Here is a 16,106-nt window from a genome sequence, read left to right as displayed (position 1 = left end):
ACGGTAAGTACCTTTTTAGTGTAAGAAGTGTTTAGAATAAGGAAGATGTTGAAATGGTTCCCTAACACGGACTTCAACATCAAAGTACCCAGCAGTTAGTGAACAAACAAAATGAAGTGAATTGGAAGCTGCAAAGAACAAATGGTAAGTACCAAGTGAACTACTAACACTCTGTCAACAGTCAACTGTCAACTAGAATAATTTATAGAATATTCACTAACCCATTTCAGAATGCAAGGATAGAATTAGGAGTCAGGGCTTCTCGAATTACAGCACCTTATGGAGTCATTAAGCTCCATAAAGAGCCAGTTTTCGCTAGAATTTGAACACTAGAGCTCCAAGAAGTGGATTCCCCTTCTCCTCTCAATGGCTTTATTTCCACGTTTCGTGCCAACACCACGTTGCAGCGCAAACACAGCAAAAAGCCCCGAGGGAACCATTCCGAACCGAAATTATGCTCAAGTGTCTATTTGCGGGTCAGTCACCTCGCGCACATCACACGTGTCGGCGTTCTCATCGACCGAAATGGGGATGCAAAGTGTTTGCCAAGGTTGAAGCGATTGAGTTGTTGGGGCAAATTTAGGATTTATCATCGAAAAGTTTTTATGAAGATGAATTAATCTTATTTTTGAAATGTTATTTACAACCTGTTGAAAAGTGACGTTCGAAACTAACGAAAAAGCACATCCTAGTCACGACCGAGCAGAAAATGCAAAATTTCTGCAAAACACATTCCATTTCAAGCTCTCTTCTTGGGCGACATCTGTTGATGAAATCAAACACTACCTCCTTCCCTTTCCTCGCCAAAGTGACAAGGGGGTATTTGACCCAGTCCGATCGACAACACAGAACGAGGAATCGAACTTGGCGCAATTATCTTGACTATTTATTATTCTTGAGGGACTTGTGAGTCGACGACATCGGGTTCGATGTCGAACATTACTGTATCGCGAGTGAGTAATTGTGTTTAAATAATTAACTTGTTGACGTAAATTGCAAGAAGGAAGGTTCGGAAATAGAACATCGACTACGTCGTAACTAGCTTAATTTAAATTATTTTAAGAAATAAATCGTAATGACATTTGATCAATAACAACGCCATTTCACGACAAAATGACCTTGTACCCGAAACCGAACTCCACGCTCCACCAAATCCCATTACTAAAACAAGCAACCTCGCCCGCAGGTCACTCCTCCGAAAAAAACGCAACCCCGCTGCGAAGCAGCTTGCATAACTCGCAGGCGCTGACCTCCATTGGTGTGGCGTTTCTAATCCTTTCGCAGCCGGCTAACACACATTTTAGTCGCATTTGAGATGCATCTGATGAATAATGCATGGTTTAAAGTTTTGCCGATTTTCGCCGGCTCCATTTCGACGCGACTAATGTCAATTTCACCTTGGATCTCCCCGAACGGCGGTTGCGTAAGGTCCGAAATCGGAGACCATGACGATTAGTACAGACCACCACCGGGGGCGCGCGTTTGGCACCTCGTTAAATTGAGCTCGTAGCGGGCTCTCTCTCTCTCGATTGGGTTTGTTTTGAAGCTGTTCACAGCTTCGGCTTAGGTGGTTATGTAACTTGCTTGTGCTAATTTGGCGATAATTTGGCACTGATTGGATTGGAAATGGTCGATTTGGGCGGCGCGAATCGGTGATCTTGAGCAATTTTGGAATTAAGACTTCCAGTCGAAACGGTCCCTAACACGGACTTCAGATTCGATATACCACTTTTAACATGTTCATGTAGAGTGAAAAGGTAAGTACTTTGAAATTATATCATGTATTATTGGAAGCCAAGGGCAAGTAAGTTTTTCGAGTTTCCCAATCACGGACGTCAACGTTGATATGCCCCTGGCTAGAGTTTAATTACTGTAGTAACTTTAAGGAACAACTAACACTCTGTCAACTGTCAATTGTCAACTGTCAATAGAAATAAGTAAATTTAAGATAGCATTACTAACCCTGACTGAAAAAGGAGACCACTTTCGCTCGTAGATTCCAATTCAGAAAAGGGCACGAACGTGACATTCTTGGGATACTCGCGACCGCACCACACTTTGCGAAGAGATTTTATTGGCCCAACAATTCCCATTAAATTGACGATCGTGGCACGCGATTTTGTTCGGCCAAGAACGCACGCCTTGGAGACTTTAATTTGAAAGCATTTTCGGTGCAGCTAATTTGTCAGAAAGGATTAGAAGGTTGGCGAAAAGGGAAGGTCCTTTTTCTTTTGGTTGGCGCAAAAAAAAAAACTTAGAAAAATGACTTGGTGATTAATACGCAGATTAGAGATTGACTAATTTGAACACTTTTTTTTTCATCAGTTCCGAAATATGACGCCTCCAGTGGAAGATTCTCTCACGAAACTGGATCTCGCTACTCCGAAAGGAAAAGAGGGGCGCACCGTCGCCACAGTCACATTCACAAACAGTGTTAATTTACATGCAATCAATCTTGGTTTCATTCCGGGATCCGCCGCTAAATGCCGCCGTATTGTTTGGTCGATTTGAGGTTATGTTTGCACTGCACACGACCGACACTGCACTTCTTCGTCGTCGTCTTGGTTGGGACTTTTGGTCGCCATCAATCAAGGACCGGAACCGTATAGTGCTGCAGACAGACAGACTCAACGCAGGAAGAAGCCATACGGCACCGTTCGTTCTGGAGCGAAGCAAATTAGAGGACGTCTTGCATCAATCATCTCTCGGGAAACCTCAACCAGCTCAGCTTTTTTTTTGGTTTCGTTTTTCTTCAAAGTTAAAGATGATGTGCCGTTACCGGGATGCGTGTTTGCTTTGGCCGGATGACCTTTGCTCCGTAGACTGACTGTGCGGCAAGGGTAATTGTGTTTGCTTCTTCCGTGAAAGGGCGTAGATGATGACCGGACCCCGGATGGTCCACCGGAACTTGCGACGCCGTTTGGTTGCACTTATTTGTCGATTAATCATCACACTTGTGGTGTAACTGATGGGATTCAAGATGGGTAGCAGTTCCCGATCACGGACTTCAGCATTGATATACCTCCAACAAAAGTGTAAGTAAATGATCTCTAATACAGACTTCAACATTGATATACCTCTGGCTTGTTGGTTAGAAGGCGATGTTGTTGCAGGTTTTAGTTCAGGTAAGTACAAGATGAAGCAGGTTAGAGTTCAGGTAAGTACTCATCTAATTACTAACACTCTGTCAACTGTCAACTAGAGTAGGTTTGGATAGCTTTACTAACCCAAAGTTAGCTTTTCAACAGTAGTTGTCATGGTATCAAAGCAGGACATTGCCCTGCAGCATATCTATCATGACAACACATTCGAAACAAAAAAGGCGTTCTACTTGCCAACTCACGCGAGCGCATCTAATTCGTATTAATGACCAAGTTTTGACCGTTGCTCGGTGGGAATCTCCCGCCGAGATGACACTGCAGATCTTCAAATTTCTTGCTGCATTCTTCAAGAAAAGTACATGTGAATTGCAGAGTCAAACTGTCACGTAATTAAGTGCACATTGTACTTTCATTACGGTTTGCTTTCTTCAACAAAACCGGACGCACGGCTGGACATCCCCGTCCTACCGGAACCAACAGAAAGGACATAAATCCTACCGTTTTGTCCGGCGCGCTCCAGATTTATGTGCACAAGAATGAAACGAGAGCAAACATTGCATAAATCCCTGCTGGGTTTCTCCATATCGAAGGAAGCTAATCAACGGTAGTTCAAACACGCACGTGTGCCAAGATCGGCAGAACCCATTTCCAGACCTCGAGATAAGGCCTCCTTCGCCCAGCTGTTTCGAAATTTCGGGCCAGGCTGCACAAACAATGGATTCGATTTAGATTTTTTTTCTGAAGGCACTTTCCAAATAAGCCTAATCTAGAGCACAAAGCCTACCGGAGATTTCACGACGACAGGATTGCTCAGAAGGACACGGGGTGAGGGCGCTTCCCCGGAGGGAGGTCCCGAAGAAAGTGTGCGCACCTTTTCCGCTTTTTCTTCGATAGCTACCTTCGGTTCTGTTTTCATTCAATTTTTGGAAGCTTTCCTTTTTTTGTACCAGAGGCCTCAAAGGCACATCGACGAAATCGACGAGCAGTAACAACAAGTTTTTGCTCCTTAATTCTACCTTTTTTGGGACGGCGATGACGACGACGACCGGGAAAAAGAAGCTCGCTGATGCATTTGCGCAACTGGTTGAGGTCGAAGAAAACTTGCAGCCGTCAATCGAGAGTCACGTGGTGCTGGTGGTTGCACGGATCATGACCGGGGGCAGGTACGCGACTACAAACCGTTTTTTTAGACGAACGTTGGAAAGCGTTTTTTTTTTTTGAGTGGCAGTTCTGGGTACGGATTTCGCTCGCCGACTTAAGCGCGTGTGGATTACGTAATCGGTCGCAGCTAATCTACAAGTTGTAGGAAGTTGGGCGCACGACGGATTTAGGTAGGTTAGTAGGGCAGTCCTACGTAATTTTCTCTGCGAGTGATTGACGCAGGGTGACGGTTTCTCTGACAGGGTCATTCTTTGAAGGTTTAAAACTCAAGAAAGTAAAATTTTGAAGAAATTTTAGATATTCAGATAAGCCATTTTTTCAAAACATCTGTCTTTGATCTTGTTACAGAATGAGCTTCTCTATTACGGACTTCACAATCAAGGTACCTCCAAGTGAAGACCTCACAAAATTTGAAAACAAGTAAGTTTAGTTTAAGAAAATGTGTGGAACGTGCTTCTCTATTACGGACTTCAAAATCAAGGTACCTCCTAGTGAAGCCTAAAATTTTTGTAAGCAGGTAAGTTTAGGTTAAACGATGGTGTAGTGAAGCAGTAAAGGTGTTCCAGCGAACGTCACTAAGTGGTAAGTAAAATTATGTCAATCAGTCAACTGTCAAAACATGCAAAAGAATCACAGAAACATAATATCGTGAATGATTGTGCTTCTGTCACTTTAATAAAAGAAATCGTCTTTTCTAGCATTTTAGCGATGAGAAAGGCGATTTTAGTTAGACAATATATTTTTTAATTTCAATTAATTTATCGCAGCGTTCCTCTGTAACACACCGGAAGCAGTAAAAAAATATTAAACGCCTCATTGGAGGTGGTCACCCCTTCGTACGCCGAAGAATCGATTGGTTATTCAACCACCACCACAACGAATTCCCTCCTAATACCTTCCACGGTGCGCTTAAGTTGTTGTTTGTAAATTCTTGGCCCGCTGGTCTTCCTCGGCGGTTCTGTGCGTCATCATTCCAGCACATCGGCTTGTTGAACGTTTGGAATTTTTCCAGTTCATTATTTTCAATTACTTTTAAGCGCGGCTACTCGACGAAAGCGTTTCTTTGTTTTCCCTCTGTTTCCAAAACGGAAGGAGGGGGGTTATGGTTATTGATTTTTCCCACAATTGGCGAGAAATTCCTCAAGTTTCGATTGTCTGTGGAGCACAAAAAAAATCTTCCAAAATGTCACCACAAACCAGTCCAGCAGGCACGTGTTGACCTTGAAACTGCGCACCGGTTTCAGCACGAAAGCCAGAAGTATGGGCATCAATCCCAAAGTCGTAAAATGTTGGTCCTCCGCTTTTGAGAGCGACCAGCGGCAGTAAAAAGCCAAATTCCGTTGTCTGGATGGTCGTTGTCCCATGGGTGCAACAAAACGAAAAATTTTACGATCGATTTAAATTCGCTCAGCGTTCTTAACAGGTCGAGAGCTTTTTGTTCGGAAAAAATATTTTTAGAAAACTTCCCTAAATATTGCACTCATTGATGTGGCCAAGTGGTGCGGGCACGTGCCGAAGGCGGAATCAGCAGGGTGTGACAGTTTTACGACGGCAGACCACATGGGATCTTTGACTCTCGGAAAAGTGCATCGTCGGTGGCAAGAACGTGCGATCCGAAATACCGATTGCAAATGTGACTGTCGACTGACCCGAGCAAAAGTGTAATCGTTGATCTTATGAAAGTGACTTCTCTATCACGGACGTCAGAATCGAGGTACCTCTCAGTTGACGATATGAAAATTGCATGTTTTCAAGCAGGTAAGTTAGTTTTAAGAAGTCCAAGCAGGTAAGTGATGTGGACATGCAGAGTCGGTGGAGCAATGATGCTGGTAAATATGGCTGTCAAACTGTCAACTGTCAAAAATTGTTTTAGGTGTTACATAAACAATTCTTTACGATTGTTTATGTCACCTATTTCTTAGAATCTTAAAATTTTATATAATTTTGAAGATTTTGAGAGCATTTCTACAATTTTTTTCTCGGGACCACTCCCATCAACCGCCGAACATCATCATCGAACCCGTCCGTGTTTGTTTCCGCGCTGAAATAACAGAAACACAAACAGACGGACAGTAATTTGTTTGCCTGCCCATTTGACACGGCAATTTATGGCGAGGTGGGGTTTGCGGGCCGCCCAACCGATTTAAAGGGCGCAGACCTGCGGGGGCGCGATGCACGTGATCCACACTGAATGAGTTTAAAGGTGGCAACCGAGCTGCTACCGAGAGAGGGGGCGTCGTGAGATCTCGCGCGCGTCTTAAAGTGGTTTATTTTGACGCGCCAGTTTTTGGCACTGAAAGTGGTGCAAGCAGCTGTGAAGGGAGGGAATTTTAATTTGAAGTCACTTGGCGAGAGCAATCATGACTTCATCATTTTGGTAATTTGAGAAATTGTTTTTTGGAGAAAGTGTTTTGAATTTACATTGTATTTTGGTGTAATGAGTGGTTGATTTAAATGAGGGAAAGTGTCTCTACTTTTCACAGCTTGAGCAAAGTAATGCTTGGCATCTCAATTACGGACTTCAAGCAGTACGTTATCATCAAGGTAAGCTTAGTCAAATTGCAGTTAAGGTAAGTGCAGTGTTTAAGGGGCGAATATAAATAGGGTAAGTACATTAGTCAACTGTCATTCCTTCTCTATTACGGACTTCAAGTTGTACGTAATGAACGAAGATAGCTTAGCAGAATCGCAGATTCCAAGGTAAGTGCAGTGTTTAAGGTGCGTTCCGGAGAAAAAGTGATAAGTACGATCAGTCAACTGTCAACCCTGTCACAGTCAATAAAGAATGTCCGACATTTCGGCATCGTTACAAAACGATGCCAATTTGTCGAACATTTCCGCAGTCAATGGTCCCCACCGTGACTGTCATAAAACAACACCTTACAACTGAGGGGACCGTTTACGGGGAGCTACTGCCCTTTCACGGACCAGCTAAATTATTCTTGGCACGAAGTGCGAACCGTTTTTTGGGGGGACAAATTCCCCGCGGCACGCAAATTTCTCTGAATCTGAACCCAATTTTGGCGCGGAAATTTCCCAGCAATGCACTTGAGTTGCATCCGCCGAAAAGAAAGATGGTGAAAAAGGGCGGAGCCCTGAAGGATGTGCAGTGCGAAATTTTCGGTCATCCAGATGCAACTGACCGTTCGGAGAACTGGTTTGCTTCGTCGAAGACAGGTAAGAAGAAGCCGGTACAGCCGAAAATATTTGCAATAATAAATTTACCCGGTCAACAATGGGCACACATCGTCAACACAACAATACCTTTCGTAGATGTATACATTTGCGTTGATCTGTTTTCTTTGCGTGCCGTACATCGCCCCAGCCCTTCTCTCTCTCGTACAGCCAAGATTACATTCATAGCCGAAAAAGTGACCTCCGGTACTTCAAATAGCTGGAGGGGGTTCTTTCCCAGCGCGTACGCGCGTCGTCGTCCCTGCTTGCGCGCAATCAAGATCAAGATGCCGGTTGCGATTTCAAAGAATAACACACAGGAACAAACACAAGTATCGGTGACAACATTGTAGCGATGAGAGGCGCAGGACCAGAACTGGACACGACTCACGCTGGGGACACCCTGTGGCGCTGCGTCCAGTAGATTGTTGCCCACTTTGAGGCCGGCCCTAATTGAGCCGACAAATTTCGCGGGTACGTAGAATTCTTGAAGAAGTTGGGAACGAGTTCTAGGCGGTCTGCGTGGCGCGCGGAATCCCAAAGGAATTGAATCTTGATTAAGTTTTGGGCTGACCGACGCCGAACGACTGTGCAAATATTTAGATATTTTCGTTTCACCGCTGGATTATCTCACTGGTCACGTCTTCGTCCTGAGGGGGAACTCACCTAGAAAGAGAGAAGAAAACGAAAAAAATAATCAGTATAAAAGCGTCTAACAAGCGGTAGCAATTTGAGTACGGATCTGTGTGCGAAAATATTGCGATGTGGCCGTGGTGACAAATTGCAACGTCGCAGTTCAATTACCGCGGTAGTCCCGGGCGTAATTGCCGAAAAAAAATGACGCCAACCTGTAGCAATTTATCTCCAATTCGCTGCGGGCTTTTCCACTGGAAAACCTTGAAGTTGTTGCAGCTACTCAACGATAGATGGCGTTCAAAATTTCAAGGAGACTATTGTGCTTTGAGGACAGATATCACAGTTTTAACGTGACAGTTCATCAGCATCCGTCCCTGGATCTCATAATTTAGCTAGTGCATGGTAGATGGCGCACACCTCTTCTTACAGACAAGTAGCTTTAGCTACTCCCCGCTAGATGTCACACCCTCTAAGCAAGCACCTCCCTAGGAATCCCGAATCGCATTAACCCCTCCTCGTATCCAATCCGTCCAGCATGATATATCCTCGCAATTTAACGCATCTTTAGCACTCAAATTAATGCATTATGATAATTAACATTCATAAATTTTGGAGGTTCCCGAAATTTGCGCCGCCAACGGCGGCCTTCAGGGTCGCGAAAGAAAGGGTTGCGGCATTTTCGTCTACGACCCTCTCTTCACCGAACCACATCTCAAGCCGTCTGGCGCGAAAGAGGCTTGAAGCAATTTATTTTGAAATTTATATTTTTCGCAAATTAAATTTCATTCAGCGTAATGGACGAGATACTTGTTTTGTTGCCCTAGGGGAGCCAGTTTGGAGTTTCGGCCAAAAAGGCGTGCATTGCCCGCGCGCGCACAGTTTCTAATGGACATTTAACAGTTGCAAATTTTCGCTGCGCGAACGATGACGAGTGACGGACAAGACGACAAGGACAAGGAGTTAGAGCCTGAAAAGGAAACAATGTGACGCAAGGTTTGCGCAATGTCAGGAGATTGCCTCCGGGGCGTTTGATTAGCTGTGGTGTGCGAGCTGGGTTCGCAATCGAAGGAAAAGAAGTTGGAGAAGAAAAAAACTGTGAAAAGGAAAAGGGCGGACGGCAAGATTAGAGATAATTGAATTATTGTTACAGTTTTCCCGGTCACCGTCGAGAGAGGCGGTTGGGAAAGGGTTGTGCGAATGCGTTTGTGTTTGCCGAAAGGATTGGAAATCGCACGGTTGAGTGGCGATGGACATGCGAAGTGCAAACGGTTAGCCCGGGGACGTTTTGAATTTGTGCTTCTCTATTACGGACGTCAACATCGAGGTACCTTTGAAATTTATGTGTAAAAATGAGCTTCTCTATTACGGACGTCAACATCAAGGTACCTTTGAGGTGAAGCCACTGAAAAGTGATCCAAAAACCAGGTAGGTGGTGTGAGATGCGACATCAACAAGCAGGTAAGTGCTGTGAGGTGAAGCAGGCGTTCGTCACCAGGTGGTAAGTAAAGTTCTGTCAACTGTCATCTGTCAAAATACACATTGGTGTCACAGAAACAAAACCTCCAAGGTTTGGCTTCTGTCACCTGACTTAGGTTAATTAGGCAGGAAATTAGGGTCATTCTTTGTTTTCTCGTTAATTAGTTCCATCAAAGTTGCAAGTAGGCAGTTTTTGTTTATTTAGGGCCTAATAACGAAGACGCTCCACTTTCCGTTAAACTTCTACAAACAATAATCACATTTCCGCCGCATTGATCGGCAAAGTTTGCCCCATTGACGAAGAAAGTTTGTTAATCGACTGCCGGAACTTCTCTGATGATCCAACGCGTCTCCCCTTCCCTGTGTATACATACTAGAACCAAAACGAAACTACATCTTCCCGAACGATGAACCAATGTAAACATCGAGAAAGTTGTTCTTTTCACAGCCGATTCCAATCCAACTGACTTTTGACCAGCTCGCCACCGTGTCAATCCCGGGGTGCTTCTTCCGTCAGATCATTACTTGATATTTATATCCGAGACATGTCTCGCTGACTCCTCTTCGGATGTCAACTCCCTTGCAACTCAGACGCCGAAATCGATCCGTCTTTTGGACGGGTATTTTTCCCTTTTTTCCCTAAAAGTAATGCAGATATCTGGCAGGCCCGAAACAAACACAAAAATCGATACACATTTGTGCGCTTGATATTTATGTGACAGTTTTGCCCGTTCTCATCGTCCAACAGACTCATCCTTTTCTCATTGCCGGCTGCTGCACGTCGTCGTCGTCGTTTCAGAAGAAGCTAGAGGGGAAAGTAGGGCACATTTCTTCAATCAGAGTGTCAGTCTGTTTTTCTTGTTGCACTTTCGGATGAGTTCTGGACCTTTTGTTTGTTGGCGAAACGGAGGCAACAAAAAAAGGAGTCGTGACAATGCATCCATCTAGCTAGATATTTTTGATCGCTTATGACGAGGTCCTCTGCAGTGATTCGGCTTTGATGTGAATGTCTTGTTTTTGCAATGATTTGCTGGAGGAAAGGTGGGTTAATAAATTTAGAATGAAGATTTGAACGTTGGGACGTGAGCATCGTTCCGGGTAGGGTTTGCAGTACCGACGTTCTGGAGTCGATGCGAAATCGCTGAATGGTAATTGTGATTTACTGCGAATGTCTATGGGAATTAGAGCTTGCCAAAAGAGCAACCCGTTCGATAATTACGGTTAATTGCTAGGAAAGAGCTCTGATTGATGAAATGCAAACATTAATTTTAAAAGGGTTGGCTTGCATTCGATTTGCCAATACAATTAAATCCGAGTGTAAACATCGTGAAAAGGTCATCAAACTTGGCTTTTCGGAAGGGCAGCTGACAACATAATACATTTACAGTCTCCATTAGTTTCAATTAGTGCAGTAATCCAGCGCATGAGCTTCTTCCAACCAGTCTACAATGGATCCCATTTTTAACCTCCTCTAATTAGATTTCAAGTGGCGGAAAATGTCCTTCGCTCCGGAAAGCACATGCACATGTTGCAACGCGCCACGTTGCGTTGTCACTTTCTCTGAAGCGAGTGTAACTGTCACTAGCACAGCTGCTGCTACCCATTTCTGGTGATCTAATTATCCTGCCAGAGTCGGAACTTCATTAGCATCATCCTGGTGCAGCTTGTGTCGCGCGCTAGAACCGGGTCACCGGTTCATAAATCAATCAATCCATCATCGCATGACCCGTATCAATTCTCGCCGGCAATATGATATCCACCCGGAAAGAGCTGACCGGTGCTACTACCGCTACGTTCCGGGGAAGAGTTGATCCGATCCGTCAAAACCAGTACAGTGTGTCGAATCATTGTTATGGCGACAGGCAATTGTGAATTAGCTCATATTTCAAAAAGCGACACACTTTTCCGACGCTTATGTGGATACGCACATATCGTCGAAAGGGACGCACTACTCCTACGGATGGGTGAACAGTTGTGCGTTCCCCTAATGTTGGTTAATGTATGACGACAAGCGCGCCGGCCAATTTGTTATTATAGTTCTTAAAATTACCCCCTTGCAAGCACAGTGAAGTCGTGCTACGGTGGTGGTTTACGGCTTTCCTATCACGGACGTCAACATCGAGGAACCCTAAGGGAGCTGATGAAAGTGTTCTCAATTACGGACTTCAACATTGAGGTACCCTCTAAAGAACGAGTAAAAGTTTGAACATGCAGGTAAGTGCAGTGTAGCGGTTTGAACATGCAGGTAAGTGCAGCGTAGCGGTCACGTGGTAAGTACATCTGTCAACTGTCAAATCTGTCAATACTGTCAAACCCCCTCAAAAGGTGCCACAGAAGCACAACGTCCAGCTGTGCCTCTGTCACCTGCGTTCAACAAACTCACTGTAGTTCGGTTGTCCGCTAACCACCCCGAATCGACCGTTTCTAATTTTATGTTCTATAAACTGCTGTCGGCTCGCGCCACAACTAGTTTTTTGTTCGACCGCTCATAAATGTCACAAATGTAGCTAAAATAATAATTCTGCACAGTTCGCACACCGACGTGGTGCTGACCGATTCCATTACGTGTGACGGAAGCAACAAAAACCCGCTGAACCCCTCTCAGCCGTTCATAAACGTGCTCATTATAGAATTATTATAATTTTGATTCAATTGCGCCCGATGGACACTAATTTGCTCCGTTCGTCAGCGTTTCCCTTCCAGCGATTCAGAAATTTCATTATAAATCAATTTTATTGCACCGCAGCAGTCCCCTATCTTCATCGCAGTTTGGCACAGCTCGATAAGATTTGAGCAGTTGTGGTGCCACACCTTCGCAAAAAAAAGTTTGCGGTCTGTACATTAAATCTGTTACACGCTCCATTGAGCGAGTTTATCCGGCGAGGGTAGATTAGCGATTTCGATAGCCCGGAGTCGACGGCGTGACGAATTTATCAATTTTTCGGGGTTGCTTTCGAGAGTTGCTGGTGGGGGAGTGAAGGGTGCGCGAGCACTCAACTGTTCCTCTTTGCCGAGTTGTTCGACGATTTCTAGAAAGAAGAACTTCAGGTAGCGCTCTCCATGTGGTAAGACGGCTTAACCGCAAGGAAGGCTGTAGTGTTGGTTTTTACGGTCTAACTTCGCCTACAATTTGCATTTAAATTGGACCAACAGCTGCGCCGCGTTGTTTTGTTCTTATGGCTGTTTGTTTATCGCGTAGTGTTTGGAAACAAACCACACGTCAGAGAGTTGGAGGTTCTTGGTGGTAAGAGCGGTACTTGGAACGGTCAACAACTTCACACTGGTTGGTAATCGACGTGCTCGAGAGCTGGTTCAACGAAAAAAGAGTCAACGAGTCGTACGGTACATCAAGATGGCGCGCGCAATCTCTAGGGTCTTCACAGGGTTGTATCTGCCTAGGAAGACACCTCGAAGGGTGCTCGCTTCCCCCTAACGGAAAGAAGTGCATTGATTGTCGCACGACGGCGTCTTGGACGAACTTGACGAAACACCTCAAAAAGGGGTGGAGTCTGTCTGCTACCGAAACAGTGTCATTGGCTGGGAGTTCGCAGAGTCGCTTGACGTTTCAAGGTTTATGGCGCCAGGTTTCGATTACACACGTAGGAGGTTGGAGCAAGTTCATCGCCGTTGTTTCAATTTTGGGCAACGACTTCCAAAAGCGTCGACTTCCGAGGGGGTGTGGGAGAACCTGAACTGAAACAGGTCTGACCTCAATGAGGTTCAGAGTAGGTTGGCCGGGTGAGTAATCCTCGGGCAGGTCACTCAACGAGATCATCGTCCCGCACAGCAGGTTGTTTATCCGCGGTGGGACTCTGAATTAATGTGTTTACATCCTGTGTCATCGTCGCTGCTACAACGTAGCGAGTCTCGAAATAGCGTGCAAACTTTGTTTACACCAATCTCGTGAGCAAATCGGCTTAGCCCGGGTCGCCGGCCACGAACTCTGGCCGTCTCTAATTCAATTAGGGTGGATATAGGTAGCAGAATGTCGCATTGATTTCGAGTGCAGAATCGTGACGCGAAAATAGCGCGCGACTTATTTCTGTACCGTTATCGATCCAAAGGCCGAAGGTTCAGGAAGCTTTTTCTGCGACGACCTGCATCGTGCAGTGGCACCGATTTGCATACAGTCACACCAGTTTTCGTGGAATTCCAGCTGCCATATGAGGCGACTTTCCCGATTTCTAAAAATTTCAAGTCGACCGCAGTTTGCGGTACGCACCAAAACAATTACTAACGGTTACACACCAGAACTTCAAAGCAATCGCCCAAATTGATTTGTGTTCAGCGCAATCCAATCGAACCAGCCCGAAAAGAGAACCGCTGAGAAAGCCACCGCATTCACATTCAGACCATGTCCACGCACCACGTTGTCGTAGAATAGCACATGTTCCGTTGCGGGTTTTTATGGCTTATTCAATTCGGCCGGATCCACGGAGGATACACGCAGCAGACGTGTTCATAGCGCTGTGTGACATCATCTGCCGCCACCACTACACCAGCATTCTTCTATTACGGACGTCAGGTGGCAGCTAATGAGCTGGTGGTTTGAGAATGGTTATACGAAGATGTTTCAGTGAAAGTGTTCCCAACTACAGACGTCAACATTGAGGTACCCCCTAGAGAAATCGTGTTGTTTCGCAAGCAGGTAAGTGCAGTGTAGCGGTGATCAACGTTCTGGTAAGTACAATTCTGTAAATCTGTCAACTCTGTCAATATCCCAAGTGACACAGAAACGCAGCTCCGCTGCGTCTCTGTCACTTTCAATCAACTCTGTCAAAGGCACCTTCGGAAGCTGTTCCTTCCGGTAGGCTGTCGCCAAATTTGTCTCCGGAAATTTTACGTCCGCACGTTAAATTTCCCGAAACAAATTGACGACCTTTTCACCGAATCGCAACACTTTCCTTTGTCCTGCAAGCTCACGTTACTCGACAAAAGCCAAACTTTCGCTCACTTCTAGCCGGGCTTCTCCAAAATTAGCAACGGTCAGCTGGCTTCACTTTCTTTTGCGTGCCGAAGAGCCACGGGGAAAAGGCGTGAAATTTTCCATGGCTTATTTACGAGGGCCCCGGTCAGATGGTGGTGGTGATCTGGGCAGATTTGGCGCGCCTTCTTAGTGGCGAGACCTTGGTGGGAAATCCACGGTTGAGTGCGCGCGAAAATCGCGCCTGATGAAAAGTGAAAATCGAAGCGAATCGATACATTTTTTGCGCTAGTAGAGCGGGTGGTTTCAATCTGGCTGTGGTTGATAATCGTAATGACGGCATCGGGATTGCGTAAGACGGTGGTGCGAAAATTTGAGGGGTCAGTAACATTTCCGAGTGGGATTTTGCATGGACGGAAAATTTTAGCTTCGGTGAAGGTTACGAAACGTGTGACACCAATAAATAATGAAAACATTCGTAACGATGGCTGTTATCAGAGCGCGCTTGTACACAAAACTCGTCTTATCAGTAGCATATCTTGGACTCGTTTCAACAACTCCAGACTAAAAATGTACACAAAACATTCCCAGAACCACCCAGCGATTCACGTTCAAACTGCAGTGTGGCCTACATTCAGGGAAATGCACAGCAAAGATAGTGTCATGCAGGCGATGACCAAACCAGCGATTGCTCATCGCTGTCAAAAAAGCAATTAAGATAAACTCTGCAGTAGCAGCAAACCAATTCCGTCTGCAGCAGCTGTGAACCACGTGACTCTTGCAGATCATGTTTCGAATAGCTCGTTAATTTCGCGACACCACACCAAACGACGGCATATTAGCGAATCCGTCATCCTGACATCACCACCAGGCGTCAGTCGTCTAGCGATGACGTCGCCAAACAAGGGGGGCCCGAAGTGATTAATCTTTCCTCCTCCTATTTGTCTGCGCGTATAAACACATCACAACACGGTCCACGGTGTCAACAATTCGTGGGATTATTACGTCAGTGTGTCAAGTGAAATGCGACGACCTCCACTGCAGCAGCGGTGATTCTGGGAATGTTTTGGATGAAATTGGGACAGGTTGATTGATAACGGACGGTGTACCGTGGGGTGGTTGCATCAACGATGCATTTCACTGTATCTCTCTAATGAAATGTAGAGCAGGTTGTGGTGCAGATGAAAATTGATTACGTGACAGTAGATATATACTGCAAGGGGGGGTAATGAAATCATCGCCACGAATGGAACCGTGATGGTAAAGTGCCAAATGCATTCGCCAACATGTTAATGGGAAGCTGAGCTTATGGTAATGTGGCGTCAAATTGGGCTTGATTAGAGGAATGTCACGTGATTCGATTTGAGTGCAAATTAAGTTCACAATAGACAAATTTAGGATTGGTTCCCTAACACGGACTTCAGCATGAACCTCAAGCTATACGAAAAAAGTGATCTCTATTACGGACGTCAACATTGAGGTACTGAAACACCAACTGATAAGTTTTATGTTATGCAGGTAAGTGAATTCAATATGTGATCTCTATTACGGACGTCAACATCTAGTTACCACAGATAGCGGCAGTGAATATGAGTTGTGATATGCGGGTAAGTCAAGTGTGTTGAAGTGGTCAG

The 16,106-nt window shown here is 45.2% G+C and overlaps 1 protein-coding gene across 2 annotated transcripts in view; it reads right to left on the bottom strand.

The window, feature by feature from the left end:
• The window catches only part of LOC6048811 (centaurin-gamma-1A), a 217,819-nt gene that overhangs the window by 12,674 nt on the left and 189,039 nt on the right, over positions 1-16,106 (bottom strand). The window lies entirely within an intron of this gene.

The sequence above is a fragment of the Culex quinquefasciatus genome, chromosome 2 (genome assembly GCF_015732765.1).
Source record: "Culex quinquefasciatus strain JHB chromosome 2, VPISU_Cqui_1.0_pri_paternal, whole genome shotgun sequence".
In the NCBI taxonomy this organism is placed as follows: domain Eukaryota; kingdom Metazoa; phylum Arthropoda; class Insecta; order Diptera; family Culicidae; genus Culex; species Culex quinquefasciatus.
This window is presented reverse-complemented; position numbering and strand designations above follow the sequence as displayed.